This window comes from Oculina patagonica, chromosome 4 (genome assembly GCF_052425735.1).
Source record: "Oculina patagonica isolate OP01 chromosome 4, crgOcupat, whole genome shotgun sequence".
Lineage (NCBI taxonomy): Eukaryota > Metazoa > Cnidaria > Anthozoa > Scleractinia > Oculinidae > Oculina > Oculina patagonica.
In genome coordinates, this window is record NC_135761.1 from 39,845,951 (window position 1) to 39,852,578 (window position 6,628).

The 6,628-nt window shown below is 35.7% G+C and overlaps 1 long non-coding RNA gene across 1 annotated transcript; it reads left to right on the forward strand.

Annotated features, from left to right (window-relative positions):
• Positions 1-531: 531 nt before the first annotated feature.
• Positions 532-1,465, forward strand: LOC144648712 (uncharacterized). Its single transcript, XR_013569745.1, has 2 exons — positions 532-890; positions 1,178-1,465. It is a non-coding gene; the product is annotated as an uncharacterized LOC144648712 (long non-coding RNA).
• The last annotated feature ends 5,163 nt before the right edge of the window (positions 1,466-6,628 follow it).

Sequence of the window (6,628 nt, forward strand, 5' to 3'; positions counted from 1 at the left end):
TTTACTTACAAGTTTATAGACGTTTGGTAATCGAAATTATGCGTAATTGTTATGCTGTCGTGGCTCACAGCTCGTCTTTTGTAGTAGTTTTTGTAAGGATTTCCTCGTTTGGTCGTTTCCTGTTTCTACCATGTGCTAAGTAGAATTACAAATCATCAGTAGTCTTAGTTTGTAATTAGGTTTTTACTTTATCTGTTTTACAGTTTACATATTCAGCCAATCATTTTTAATAGTGGAATTGTTCGTGATAAATATGGAATCGTTTGGTTGGTCCGGTAATCTACCCCTACATTAGTGAGTTTTATCGCTTTGGTCGCGAATTTCCTGGCACTCCATTTGGCCTTGATTCCACTACCGCTACAAAGGATGAAAAGTCAAAGGTAGTTCAGCACAACCGAAGTATGTCCAACCCTTCACACAAGTTTCTCTTCACTACGCCTGAAACTATAACAACCATTAGTGTAAAAAGTTAGATGAGGCCCACTGCTCCACTTCTTATCACCAGTTGCTCACCCGTTGTTTTAATTAACTCTTGCTTGTCCGGCCCTGTAAATATCAGTCATAGAAGACTGATGACTAAAAAAATTCGCAAAAATCTGCGTTACATCCCCTCCCTGTGAAACTTTCAGGAAAGCGTGACTAGGCTTTTACCCAGTCTCTCCGCAAATTTGAGCTAAAACACTTGAATGTGGCCTACACGACGTACTTCACAACTCAGTACAAAATGGCCGCCGATGCGATCGGCGCGAAGCTTTGAGCAAACGGCGGTTGTAAGGGCAGAGAGAGAGCTTTTGAGATTGTTTAAAGAGAAAGAAGGCAGTACTAATGGGATTTCTATTGATTTTGATCGTCAACTGCGAAATACAAGCGAGGAATGAATCTAAATTGAGGTAGGAGTGTGTACTTGGTACGATACGTTACGAACGCATTTGGGCTGAAATGCACTGAAATATTTGCTTTCTGCGTTCGAATCCTCGCCTGGTGCTTGGAATGAATGCCTAAATGTATCTATGAGTATAAGGAGATCGTTATATTTTGAGGAAAAAGGTTTTTGGGATAAAAATATTCGAAATTCCGGGACGCTACTTGGCCGAAAAATATATGCTAATTTATGCAAATTAGGTTATTCATGAAGCTTAGATAAATTGTTATAAATTCTATATTCATTCTTTTTCAGCCAGAATTGCTGGATATGTTGCCAATATAACAAGGAACATTTTTGCTTTCAACTTTTTCTTATAACCTTAAACATTTGAGAAGCTTGTTGCTTTTTGTCCAAAATTTTTGGTCACTTTACGCTGATTTATGCTAATTAGATAAATATATTCAAAAATATTATGGGTTGTTTCGGCCAAAAGTATTTTTTTCTGAAAGCCTGTTTCATAACCTTTCAAACGAGATATGGCTTTCCTCTCAGTTGTAGATATCTCCTGAGAAAATAAATAAAGGGAAAATGTAGTCAATTTTGACTGTTTTTTGACCTGACACCCATTAGTGTAAAAAGTTAGATGAGGCCCACTGCTCCACTGCTCATCACCAGTTGCTCACCCGTTGTTTAAACTGCTTTCATACAAAGGTTATAAAAGTCATTAACCAACATCAAGTGTCTTCATTTTTTTCCAAAAGCTTGCAACCAGCAATGCATAACTAGAGAAATGACAATATGTCCATCTTTTCCTCCAACCTCATACATGTACAAAATTTTGTGGCCTGTATGGGGGGCTTACATATCAACAGCAACATCGTCGAGTTAGACAAAATACCTGGCACCAATCACACTATTGCCAAGGTGGACAACCATTGCAACATTTCCACCAGTTGTTTTCCAAATCCCTGCCTACACAGCGGTACATGCAGTGATCTAGGCCATGGCAGTTTCTCTTGCGATTGACAAAAAAATATCATCACGGCCCACTGTGTCAACGGCGTGCATATGGTCAGAAGTATAAAAATCTGGGCCTAGTGGATGATGCCTACCGTAAAAGAATTGCAACCACCTAAATACTGACTGAAACTTGCATGTGTTATCTGGTTTCAAGTGTAAAGAGTTTAATGCAAGTCACGTCAGCAAATCAAATGCTGGCCCAATTTTTTATAGATAAGGCCCACTGCTCCACTGCTCATCACCAGTTACTCACCCAAACCTTTGTTATGGCAGTGCAGAAAATGCATAGCATCTGAGGAGGATGCGGCGACCAACATATGCAGGTGGTATCAGAATTGCTAAACCGCTTGTATACAAAATAAACTTCATGTTGAACTCGTTGTGCCTTGACAACTTTATAAAGTTTATAAAAGTCATCAACCAACATTGTCTTCATTTTTTTCCCAAAAGCTTGCAACCAGCAATACGTAACTAGAGAAATGACAAGACACAACTAGCCAAAAAGTGAAGGCCTATTTAGCTATTTGCCTAATTATGGCAATAAACAACCATTCCGACACTGCAATGTACTGGTCTTTTGATCCATTTATTGGCAACACTGGTATTCACAGCATCATGACAAAAGATAGTTTGAGTATTTTTTGGCCTATTGAAGTTAATTTATGTTATGGTGTTATATTTTCTATTTATTTTTAGCAAAATATATGGTTGTTGTTGTTGTTTTTATTTGAGGGCCCGAGCCAGTACTTGCATTTTTCGCATTTGGTAACAGAGCCTCAGTGTGGTGGAGGATTATGATCACCTCTATAAGTTTAACCTACTTCTTACGGCAATCTGAAGAACGTCCGAAAATCCTATATGCCCAAAAACACCTTGGCAAGAAAATGATTGCCTTTTAAGGGAGGCTTTTAGTTTGCCAATATATGCCAGAAAAACCAACAAAGTACGGCATCAAAGTTTCAATGACTGCTGATTATGGATTCAGCTATGTCAAAAACTTCTCTGTTTACCTCAGGAAGAAGCAAATGCCCCACAAAACAAACGCCTAGGTTATGATGTTGTAAAGAAAACATAAAGTTTATTTCTCAAAATGCAAAGCTATGTCTTTTTTGACCAGTTTTGTTCAAGTAGGAAGCTGATATAAGATATTCTAGTTCCAGATATCCATGTGTTGGGTACCATTTAATGCAATCGCATACTTGCCACTGTGTGCAAAGAATAAACTTCAAGAGAAGCCCTACGCACTGGACAATGAAAACAGAATGGTGGAATATCAATATTAAAAAGGCCAGTGTTGCTGATTTTTTTTTTTTTTTTTTTTTTTTTTAGATAAAGCAGTTTATTGATTAACACTGACTTACAATACATTACAATACATAGCTTACTTACAATTACAATACACTACAATACATAGCTTACTTACAGAGAATAATTTACGTTACACAAAGGGCATGCAGAAACTAAATAAAAAAGAATATATTACAGAGAACAGGAAACCTGGGTGCCTACTTTTGTTGTTGTTATTATATCTATAATTTCTTTATGTGTTTATTTCTATATATACTTATTTCTATAGTTGTTGTTACGGATTACAACTGTATCTGTTTCTTAGATTTATGCATCTCTATCTGAATTTTACTTTCAAGAACGGCCATGAAAGCTTCCCAGTAGTACTCTTCTTCTTTTCTGGAGGCAGTGTAAATGTAATGTTTTGCGATAATCAAGCAGAGGTTTAAACCAAGTCGACGAGAGAAGTCATTGGCAACACCGTAAATGATCATGTTTTCATCAAGAGTTATTGGCTCGGAGTTTTTGAAATTCCACCAATTAGTAAAATGAGACCAAAAGCTCTTAACTTTTGAACAGGAAGCGAAAAGATGAGCTAGTGTTTGTGTTTCAGAGCATAGGTGACATTTATCGGTTTCTTTAAGTGCGTCTCTAAAAAGTGTTGAGTTTGTTGGCAGAATGTGATGTATAATTTTAAATTGAAAGATGGCAAGTCTGGTGTCCTTAGTAACTTTGAAAGGAAGGCTATATATGAGTTGTATTGTTTTTTCACAGTTAACCTGGGTGGCCTTGAATACAATGACCAGCTTTGGTCGTTTTATTTTGCTGGTTATTCTTTGAGAAAATGGTACAGGTACAATTTTTTGTTTCGACTTTTAAGTCTACAATAGGTTCCTTCTTGAATCAAAATAAATCGCACTTTCCAAGGAAAAAGGAAGCCCCAGATAATCAGCTTCATGCTTGATCTGGTGAAAGAGCCAATCAATGGTTTCAGCCAAAGAGCTTGTAAGAAGTTATATTCGCCTAGAGTCTTGTGTAGAGCCGGCATTAGCCAAGAAAATATTTTGAAGATCTTTTTAAGTACGGTTCAGCCTGTTTTAGAGTATGCTGCCCCAGTATGGCAGGCCGTCCCTGGCTACTTCTCTGATGCAATAGAGCGGATACAAAAAAGGGAGCTTCACATCATTTATCCTGAAGCCAAATCATATGCTCATGCCTTACAGCTAGCTCAATTAGTTAGAATGGATACTAGAAGAGAAGACTTATGTGGTAAATACACAAATCAAATGAAGTCAAATGACCATCCTATTCACCATCTGTTACTGAGTCCAGCACTAATAGAGTCTAAGTATAATTCAAGACAGAAAGCAGCAAGGTTTTACTTGTATAATAATGCCATAAGATGTTGGACAAACAGAGCTGAAACCTTTTATACATTACGCTACTTTTCGTAAATAATATTATGCGTAGTCATTTTTTGATAGATTGTTAATTGTAAATAGTATGCTTATCATAACTCATGTAAGAGTTACTCGCTAATTCAGTTTCTTTTTAACTGCAAAAGAGTTTTAATAAACTATTATTATTATTATTATTATTATTATTATTATTATTATTATTATTATTATTATTATTATAAGAGAAACAAGGCAAATGTCTCAGGAGGTTCACAATCAACATGTGGCTCATAAGGAACATGTATCCATTCATCTTGAGGGTAGAAAAAGGAAATGTATACGATGTATCAAAGAAGGGCAAAGAATGTCAAAAGGATACAAAGCGAATACATGTTTTGAGTGCAGTTTGTGCTAAGTCAGACTATAAGTTCCTGCTCATAAAGTTTACCATAGCACAAGTATTGATTAACTTAACCATCTGATAGTGAAAGCAGAGGCGTCTTATCACCTGAGAAAGTCATTCACACTCCAGGTTCTCAGGCCAAGAACTGAAGTCAGAAGAGCTACATTCAAACATAAAGCTGCATTAGCCTGGAACCTCCTGCCAGAAGAAACCAGGAGATGTTCTAACCTTTCTTCTTTTAAAGGAACACTCAATTAATTTACCAAAACCATCTTCAACAACATACAGATTAAAATCATTCAGCTATTTTGCTGCAAACTTTCTATAATCCATAACCTACTCTAAGGGCTCTTGCTCAATTGCCAGGAAATCGGAGGTTTTAAAATGTTTTTAATTTTTGACCGTGTAACATATATGGTATATACTTTTCATCTTTTTTGTTTATATTGTTTCAGCTATCCTTATTTTATCAGTTGTGTTGTTGTTTATTTACTGGTAAAGTTATAGGAGTATTTTATTGTATGATCTCATACAGTAAAAACCCGCGTATAAGAACCTAACATTTAAGAACCTGTTAGGCTAAAATTTCATTTTTAAGCACCCTTCATATAAGAACCATTTTAGGCTAAAATTCTAAAACAGGTTCTTATTTTCAAAAAAGAAAAAAGTAATCTTCTCAAAAATATAGAATTAAAAAATCTTCTCAAAATATATTTATAACACAGTCTGTTTTTAAAGAGGAACTTTGACATTTTATCTTGTTATGTTGTTTTGTATACAAGATTTATTGGGAATTATAGTGAAGGTTACAGTATAGGTTTGATTTTAACAGAATCAGATTAAAATAGCATAGTATTTTGCTTACCGAAGCCTCCAAGAATACTGTTATTGGACATTAAAGACCAGATCATTTAAAAATTCTACTTTATTTCTTGAACAAAAGTTAAGAACCTAATTAAGAACCTAGTTAGCCTAATTTTACACTAAATACCATTTATAAAAGAACCAGTTTAGGCTAACTTGAAAAAACCTAGGTTCTCATACGTGGGTTTTAACTGTATTGTATTTTTTATCCTCTTTTGTACTATACTACCTTTATTGCCTTTAAAGCTTGATATTATACACAAATATACCCTTCACATGCCCTCAGCTGAGTGACCCTAGTGTACTTCTTTAGATTTTTTGTAATTATCCTTATATTGCAGGGATCAAAATCAAATTGCAGCTTTTAGCCTGAATTTGTCAGCTTCTTTTGCTAAGGCTCGTTTTTTCCCAGCTGTTAAAGAGCCATGTATTTTAAGGGACACAACCATTTGCATACATGACATTTCATATGCTCAAAAGTTTGCAATGCATTATGGGGCAAATTCAAACACAGTAGGCCATTTGCAAGTTTTCTGAGGTTATAGAATATTTTACGGCAAAGCAAAAGAATGGATTGTGGCTTCTTTCCTCTTTGATTATTTTTGTGGCAAATAAGATCTTCCAGTATAATTTTCTAGTCTAGAGGGACACAATACCTGAGAAGATGGGGTAACCTGTTATTCATCTCAACACAGAAATGTAGTCACCACATTGGTGACTAAACATAAAACCACACTAAATTTTGGTCGCATTTGCAACTAGCGAGTCACACTTTCTAGCCCTGTGGCTGCT